The sequence below is a fragment of the Crotalus tigris genome, unplaced genomic scaffold (genome assembly GCF_016545835.1).
Source record: "Crotalus tigris isolate CLP2741 ecotype Arizona unplaced genomic scaffold, ASM1654583v1 scf7180000019275.859293, whole genome shotgun sequence".
Lineage (NCBI taxonomy): Eukaryota > Metazoa > Chordata > Lepidosauria > Squamata > Viperidae > Crotalus > Crotalus tigris.
This window is the reverse complement of record NW_024097467.1, coordinates 159,052-168,512: the sequence shown is the minus strand read 5'-3', so window position 1 is coordinate 168,512 and position 9,461 is coordinate 159,052. Positions and strand designations below refer to the sequence as shown.

General features: G+C 40.5%; 1 protein-coding gene across 1 annotated transcript in view; it reads left to right on the top strand.

The window, feature by feature from the left end:
* Positions 1 to 286: 286 nt before the first annotated feature.
* The window catches only part of LOC120316178 (plexin-A2-like), a 55,487-nt gene continuing 46,312 nt past the window's right edge, over positions 287 to 9,461 (top strand). The window contains exon 1 of the mRNA XM_039361466.1: positions 287 to 705. The gene's annotated coding sequence lies outside the window, so the exon portion shown is untranslated. The remainder of the gene's footprint in view (positions 706 to 9,461) is intronic.

Here is a 9,461-nt window from a genome sequence, read left to right as displayed (position 1 = left end):
AATTGGGAAAGGCCTGGCATGATCGAAGGGCTGGCTGGGGAAGGGTTAACCCACTGTGACTGTATGTTAATGAACACCGCGGCGATCCAAGGAGGCCGGCTTTAGCCGTCAGGCTGCTGGCGCTACCGCCGCCGCTGCTCCCACCGGTGGGGGGCTGATGAGCGCCGTGCCAGGCTAGAGCCGAGGAAGGAGTGCAGAGCGGCTGTGGCGCTGGCAGCGAGCGAGCCAGAGAGCGGCAGACTGAGGGAAAGGGTGGGAGGGGAGGGAGAGGGGGGAACCAGCCCATCCACATCCTCGGAGGAAGCGGCGCTGGAAGGAAAGCCCGCGGGAACGGCAGCCAGCAAAGCAAGGCTTCTGGGAACTGCCGATGCCAGGCAGGAGTCCGAAAGACAGCGGGCTGGGCAAAGCCTTCGCCAGCCCCAGCTAGAGCGCCGGCAGCCCCGGCACCAGCAGCCGCGCACACGGAACAGCTTCTGGAGGCATGACGGACTGAAGGCAGGCAGGAGCGGCTGAACGACTTTAGGAATACCGATCGATGCCAGCGGCGCTGGGGACTTGCGGCGTAGGATTTCAATGATTTGGGGATCTGGGTGGATTACCGCTCCGTAATTTCGAGGCTGAGGAGGAAGAGGAGTGGGGAAGAGACGGGGTGCCTCCCCCCCCCAAAAAAAGGAGCTCAACAAGAGAGTCGTTCTCCGAGCCGAGGTAAGACTCCGGAGCCCGAAGCTCGGCCAGCCCGGGCATGTTTGGTGTCTTCCTCCGAAACCTGCTTCCCGTTTGCTCTGCCTGCCGCGGGAGGGATAGCGGTGGGTGAAGCTCGTCCCCCGATCTTTCTCCCCTCGACCTCTGAATCTGATTGTATTGTGTGATGAGCGTAGCGCCAGTCTAGAGCTGGCTCTGCGAGTCTGCTCCGGATGATGAATGAATGTATGAATGAATGAATGGAATTGAATTTAATCCTCTCCGTTGGCAGTCGGGAGTCTACCCCAGCCAATGTTATTTCTGAGTACCGTTAGGACATGCGCCCGCTTGGCATTGGCGCTGTTTGCGGGCAGCTTTCTACCGCTGCAGGAGAAAGGGCTTTTTTCCGCGCCCCGCAGCCAGCAACCTGACCCAGGTGAGGGCTCTTCAGGTGCGTTGCTTGCTGTCAGATCGCCGCTGTTCTATCCTAAATCCAGAGGGCTGCGCCTTTGCCAGAGCCCGCTTTCCATCTAAAGGTGGCGAGAACTGTAAAGGCGAAGCAAACAGGTACAAGAAAGTTCCCAGAGAGAAGGAGCGCACGAGCGCTTGGCTAGTTTTCAAGGGCTTTCACATGCCAGCCTTTCTGTTCTTAGGAAAACGTAGTTTTCCTAACCCAGAAGCTTCTTTTGGGGACATAAATGAATCCGAACTATGCAGGTTGGCCCAAACACTGATGCATGTATTTTCTATAGAATCCAAAATTATTGGCTTCCTGGTCAGCCTGGCACGGAAAACCTGCCTTATCTCGATACTGTGCGTAATATAGAGAGCACTCAATTCTGGTCACTTTGCCCAGTCTGTTTCCTTTGCAGTGAATGTTACAAAACTTCATCTTTTGGGAAAGCATGGATGGTTACATCAGAGAGTAAAAAGCAAAGTAAAATCCCCTTCCACTAAGCTTGATTCCTGGAGATTTACATGGATACATCCATGTAGTTTTGTTGGCAAGATGGTGCATGAATGGCCATTGTCTTTTTCTGGAATATATATATATCTTTTACTTCCCAGTGTAACCTACAGTCCTTGATAGTTCCTTCGTCCAAATGGTAACCAAAGTTGACCTTGCTTAGCTTTCCAAACCACATGAAAGCTTGCACATTGATAGGAACAGAGGGATAGAGGGGTGTTGATTCCTTTGGTGGCAGGGATCAATACATGGATATAAAGCATTCTATGAAGGAAGACTGATTATACACCTATGTGCACATATGCATACCCAAGGAAACCTTGTATATGCTTCATTTTCCCCAGGTTTTGTGTAACTTGATTAGCTGATTGTGGTTGATATGCCATCATTGACTGGATTGCTTAATTCATTATATTGCCTTCCAGTGATAAGTCAATGGCCTTCCTTTATTCTATAATTAGGCAATTGAAAAATTTATATTGGAACACAGATGTCATTCACACCAGAACATAATGACCTTAAACAGTTAAGTTTTTTTCTATGTCTTTTGGGCAGCTGATTTTTTGTTCTTTCTGAAAATATCTTGAGGATCATTTGCTTAACTAAAGTAAAATCTCCCAGGTGAAACAAAGTAATATCTAGTTGAAGAAAAAAGTGTAGCCAAAAGCTTTAAGGGCTTAAAATCAGCATATGGAAAAAAGTTCTCCATTCTGCCAATACTCACTGCATATTTATTTGAGTTGTCTTTCCATCCTACCTCAGCACATTTGTAAAGTTCAAACACATAACAGGTGTTTTTTAGAACCTTGAAATTATTATTTTTTCTTACCCCTCACTCCACCTACTCTACTTCTTGGGTATCTTTAATCACCTCCCATTAATTCTGTCCTGCCAATTTTTATAGAATATAAACAAGAAACAGCATAAAGCAAGATACCCTACACTTCCAATCACTCTTTGGCTGGTGAGCAAATGTCTCCACCTGCCTTTGGCTCTTTGATTCTGTTCAGTAAATCACCTTTTAATGCTGGACAATTTGGTTCTCAAAGCAGTTAAATAAAAATAATATCTGTATTGATTGCAATGGAGACCAGAGCTTTCTGAACATATATCACGTAATCTGAGTTTTGGTGCTGAATGGAGTTTTCTGCTCCATTCAGAGTTTCAAGATTGCTTGAATACTGTAAGAGATGTTACTAGTTATTCCCCATTTCAATGTTTAGGAATTTGTGCAGATGCTGCTGAAAAGAAGTTACTGCTTTAAAGTCAATATATGCACTTGAAAGCAGTGATAAAAGTTATGTTAGGATTCATTGATCCTTTATTGCTATTATACCTGTATCTCAAGCATTGTGGGAATGGGGGTGAATGATTTCTCTGGAATTCTGCAGTGACTCCCTAGATACTCTATTTGTCTTTTTTCTTTAAATTTTTGCAATTGTTCAAAAACTGATCTTCTCAAAAGGGTTGCAGAAAAGTATCAGATCCTAGAAGAAACAATGGATGCAACTCCCTCGTCCTTACTATCCTTGCTTACCAGTTCAGGAAAAGATATGCATCAATGTGTCCTAAAAATTCCCTGCCCCCACTTTTCTTCTTTAGTCTTCCCTTTTATTTCTTATCTCCATCTCAGCCTAAGAAATTGCACCAGCTTTAATGCTCCTGTTTCTCACCACCAAGCTTATTCCCTCTCTCTCATTGGTGTTATAAGAGCAAAGTACAAAGCAGTCTTCCCAAATTGAAACTGGGGTGCTCTTGAGACAGGGCCATTTTCTCTTTTGAAATATTACTGAGCACTCAATTAACATTTATTTCATAGGCACTTTAGAAGAGAAAGACGGAAAGAAAGTTGAAGGCAGTAGTGAGACAATACAGAGAAAATGTGCCAGCAGGAATATAATCACCTTTATTCTGCTGACATGAAATATTTATAGCTAGTAATTATTATGAGGATCTCTCCTTTCCCCTTTTGCTTCTCTCACTATTATTTATTTATTTACTTATTTAGTATAATTTTGCATTTCCTCAGTAAAATAATATTGAAACCATTTAAGATGGGATTGTTCTTTCTGATACTTTCTCTCTCACCCAGCTATCTCTGCATGTAGCCACACAGAGCTGTTTACATTCATAGCCAGAGGGGTACAATGTACTTCTGTCCATCAGACCAGGAACTGTTAACGAAACTACTACAGACATCACAGAGGCCAATGCATTGTGTTGCCATCTGCTAACTAGAAATTATTCACAGCCACCTATTTAGCTAGTTGGAAGAAAGGAAACTCACAATGTCTTCTTTTCAGGTACCTGTATTTTCTGCCTAAGGATTCTGTTTCCCCTCGAAGATTCTTTTATTAATCCATTCAATTTGATTTTTCTTTTTTTTTTTTTTTTTGCTTCTTCTTGGTATCCTGCCCCCATCTAGCTTCCTTTACTTTAAACTTGCTCCCCTCCTCCTCAATCACCCTACTATTCAAATGGTAGTAAATAGACAGAACAAATATTTCATGGCTAATTAAAGTAAGTGTGGTTTTTCCAAGTGTTAATCTCTTCATCACCATGGCACTTTCCTGTAAGAAGGAAAAGCTGAAGAGGATATGTCAGAAGCAGTAGATGGGCCATCTTTCTCCAAACTATCCAAGTTACGTTATTTAGCTTAATATACGCTTCGAAGCATAATTATCCAATATAGCTTGAATCAGTTGAACAAGTTAGACATAACCACATTTTACTGACTCTGCTGAATCTGGTGTAAGCACAGCTTTAGTTCAGATGTGATGAAGTTTCCATGAAAAAGTAAGCTAACTGAAGTTTTTCTGTTATAAGAAAAGTGACTGCTCAAAAGATTCAGCACCCAGAGATAATCAAGACAGCATATAGTCTTTGTCAGATATGGACTGCTGAGGTATGGAAAATTCATACAAGGCAGCTAAAAATGTGTTCTGAAGTAAGATATTGTTTTAAAAAGAGCACCACAACCTTTAATTCTCCGTTACCTCCATTTGCTGTCCCACTGTGAATTCCTTTCATAACTTTTTTTTAAAAATTCTGCCAATTTACTGATGCACAAATAGCAGATAGTAGTGATATGATTTACTTTTTAAAAAAACTATCAAAAGCAGAATCCTTGTCTTTACAACAGCCAAAGCTTTTTTTTCAGAACTTGACATCTTTCATTCCCTTTGTAAAAGCTGTGAAAAACTTCAGTGCCACTTTTCCCCACTAGAGGGGGACTCCTGCAGATTAAGATTTATACACAGTATTTTGCATGGAGCAGGAAGGAAAGACCGGTTTGAAGAATCTGCTAAATTGGTCAGTCTTCTGTCTACCTTACAGCACAGTGAGGTTTTTGTACACACACTTGTGGGTCAAACATGTGTGAGGAATTGGATTTATTGTTTTGTGACACCCTAGCTATGAATAAAAATTGTGTTACTGCAGGAGAAAGCAATGGGTTGCATGTCAAGTAGATACAGTAAGTTGATATTTTCTCCTCTGATTTCATTTGTTCCTTTAGTAACACACTTAATACTCCTTCCTCCTCCCATTTTGCTCACAATAACAAACTTGTGTGGTAGGTTAAATTTACAGAGAGTGACTGGCCCAAGGTCATCCCACTGACTTTATAAGGTGGGACTAGAAGTCACAGTCTCCTGATTTCCAGCCTGGTGCCTTAACCGTTCATCTTTCTTGATTGTTTTCAATCTCAAGCCTCCCCTACTGTGGCTGTTCTCATAGATGATAGTGAAATTGTACTTGGAAAACTCAGAAATACAGCAAGGTAGTCTCCTTGTAAACTAATCCCAGATGCAAGTTTCTCTCTAAACCAGGATGATCTACACTTGTACTATTCTGTCTGCTGCTTGGCTTGAATTCTGCCTCATACTTGTATTCTATTGGTTGGAAGAAGATTTGGCTGCTGTTGCTGTGTGATCATGCAAGCCAGGGATGGGGTTGCTGAGAAAGAAGTGGTCTCCCATAGTCTGATCTGATCTGGCCCAGATCATGTTTCAGCTTAATCTCTGCCTCTTTTTTGGTGGAAACTGAACCAGGGGAGGGGGACAGGCTGAAAATATGAAAAGAAAGATAAATGTATCATGTTGTGAAAGTTTAATCCTGCTTTGCTGTGGCTAAAATTACATTCAGAGCAGGAGATAAAAGGCATTGGAGTAATGTTATAAAAAGAGCCAGATCATCTTAAAAGGCAAAGTGATAGCGAGCCAAGTCAGACAAGCTATCAATCCGTTGCTCTCACACAGAGGCATTTCCTGGGGAAAGAAGCAAATGAAGTATGCTGCCTGTTTTTCTTCTGCCTAATATTGCTGACATTCTGCAGTGGGGGGAAAGGAGCTTGGCACAGAAATCAGGACCTGGTTGATATTTGCTTTCTTCAGGATATTGGCATAGTCCGTGTGTAGGGTGGAACCTTGAATAGGAGGTGCTCAATGACAACAGTTCAACAATCTGGGGTAAATTAGTCATACCAGGGATCACAAAAGTTGCTAGGGACCAGAGTTAGCTCATACATAAATCTGCCCAAAAAGGTCAGGTGAAATAAGTGGGAAGGAAGAAAACACAATAAGAGTGAAACTTCGGAATATTGACAGAGGTTTGTGTGTCTGAGGAGGTTTGTTCAAATAAGGTTATATGTGTGCTTAATTGCATCAAATTTGATTGTTTTAAATTGTTATTATCCACATCTTTGGGGGAGGGGAAGAGTTCTCTGCCAGCCTAGTGCCTGATATTTTAATTTAGGATAAGCTTCCTCAACTTGTTACTCTTTCAGAAGTGTTAGGCTAAGTTCCTAGAATCCTTAGCCAGCATGACAATGGTAATTGGATGTTGAAGGTATCCAGATGTGATTATTATGTGATTGGACTTGCTTCATTTCTATGTGCTCCCAACCTCTAAAGCTTACTTACTTCTTTGTATTTCCTAACCATTCTTAGGTGATGGAATTGGTCTATTGTTAGTCAAGAGTATGGAAGCAAAAAGGCACAAATTTGAAACTATCCACCTTTCTTTACTGATATGATGGATTAATCAAAAAATAATCATTTCCAAACTGTTGTTTTCTAGATATATTTATTGTATAATCTGCTAAATCTTTCAACAGTTAAAAGCAAGTGAGTTGGAGGGCATCAGATCAGCTGATTTAGAGCTCAATAGAGCTCATAGATTTCTATTTTTCTTTCTGGTATGTCAGTTAAAATTATGTTATAAGTGGTTATTAGACTGAGTTGGTAACTGATATTATACTGATATCAGTATAATATCAGTATAATATACTGATATTATACTGATGAATACAAGATTTCATAATATCCCCTACAGATTAAACCAATTCCTGCTAAGTACTAATGAATTAATTTAATCAAAGTTATCTGTGGGTCACTTACAATACTGCAACTGAAATAATGATGGGTTTGCTTATTTTCCTTCCACTGATTCTATCCATATCTCTTTGTGTGTGTTTCTCTGTGTGTGTGTTTCTGTGTGTGTGTGTGTGTGTGTGTGTGTGTGTGTTGAATTAGAAATATCATTTTATATAAAGGGAGGAAATATGCTAATTTGCATAGTCCTAATACTGTTTAAGATGCTTTTTAAAAAGATACTCTTTTCCTGTTTTTATGAAAAAGACTTAAGATCAGAATTTTTTTAAAAAAAACCCACAAAGGTTCTTATTTTAAATTATTACATTTTGCAATGGGTACAAATTCTGTTAAATAAATAAGAACTTGTGCTGCCTTTTAGCTGATTTTCAATTCCATAGGCTGATTTCAGCTATAGGATGTTAGCCAAACTCCTTCCAATTGAGCATTATAAGCTGGTTTTGGCAGAACTCCGGGCACATGAAGGCATCCTTCTGGGGACTGATAGCAGCTTGGTGAGCTTCGCATTACAGCCTTTGTGAGAAAGGCTTTTTGAGTCACTTGTAATTTACATAGCACCACAACATCCGGGCAACCCAAAGGTTTGCCCTTGAAGAGATTATATGGATCTCTCAGCATTGTCCCAACAATCTGATGTTGTTCTTTTAATATCCAGGAAAATGGTTATTCTTTTTTCCCCTATTTACTCCATCATAAAATTAAAGTGTACAAAGTTTATGCTGCTCTTTCCACCCTTTGGGAATGTGTTCATATAACCAAGCCAGCATTCATTAGTCACTGGAAGATTTCTAGGAGATGGTCCTCCATCTTTCAGGTTATGCTAAATACATGCCATTGACTAAACAAATAGCATCCGCAAAATATAATCTTTCTCCTGCTAGTGAAGACAATACATTTATTAACCAACCAGTGGCAGTATGAGCCATGACTGACTATTGTTACCCTGACAATACAGTACATTGGAAAAGACTGAACTATGATAAACTCACCTTAGAAAGAAAGTTTCACACATTACTAAAACATTCACAGGAAGGGTTTTTGCTCAGGAGAACCCCAGTTAGATTGGTAGTAGCATGAGGGTTTTGCTTTGTTATAACTTATTTGCTTAATTGTGTTTCTATGAATCTAAGTCACATAGAGTTTAAAGAGTAAGTGGCATAAAAGTAGCATAAATAAATCACCATCTGCTTTCTTAACTGAAGATGAAGTCCACGGAATTCAATGGGATTGGCTTCTGTATAGATAATTTCAGGTTTGCATTATAAATCAGAATTAATGTATGTGGCCACCAATAGCAATAGCAATAGCAATAGCATTCATATACTACTTCACAGTGCTTTATAGCCCTCTCTAAGTGGTTTTACAGAGTCAGCTTATTGCCCCTGACAATCTGGGTCCTCATTTTACTGACTTTGGAAGGATGGAAGGCTGAGTCAACCTTGAGCCAGTGAGGATCGAACTGTTGGCAGTGGGCAGAGTTAGCCTGCAATACTGCCTTCTAACCACTGCGCCACCATGGCTGTAATGTATTTATGGTTACTAACTAAAGAGAAAGCAACAATACAGCCTCTGTATGAAGATTGGAATTGAATTGATTCAATAAAAAAGGAATGTGAGACGTTGAAGAACAAGATAGCAAGCTAATGTAGAGTTTCCATTCTGCATGAAGCAAAAAATAAATGTTCACGTGGTCACTAATGGTTAATAAAGGAGATGGTTTTTAACTGGGAAAAGGAGGTGTGCTGTAAATACCCCTTGTTTTGAGCTTGTGTAATGGCTGCAGCAAATCAGTAAGCAAACTGCACATCAAAAATATCCATAATAACTAGCATTTTTACATTTATAAGTAAATCTCATCTCCTCCAAACTAGCAAAATGTGTTTCAGTGTGATAGCTCTGTTTTGTTTGTCTCCTTTTGTTGTGTGTGTGCATGTGGGGGGAGTTAACAAGCAGAAGCACATTTATTAGATTTATAGATATGGTATGAGAAGTGCCACTCTGATGCCTTCTTTATTTGCCTTCTTTATTTCCAAAAATACCTCTGAGCCGCATAATAAAATGACAGGCAGCTGCAACCCAGTGCTTTATTTGGCAGAGTGATTACCTGGTCCAAGTAAAAAAAAAAAAAAAAGTCAAAGATAAGCAGGACTTAGAGGAAGTGTTCTGCTAGGGGGAGAAGACCTCCGCAGCACTCTTGCTTATGAATTGACTCCCATGAACTTAACAGGTGAATGTCTTGGCCACTTGGGAATCCAAATGTAATTTTGTGTAATTCACATGTCAGAAAGCATATAATGATAGGGTAACTCCTTATCGCTTAGACTTTCTGCCAATGTGACCAGTATAAAATAATGGTGTGGAACTACAAATTAATCCAGTTGGAGACAAGGAAACAGAAGTAATGCTAAATGTAAGCCAAT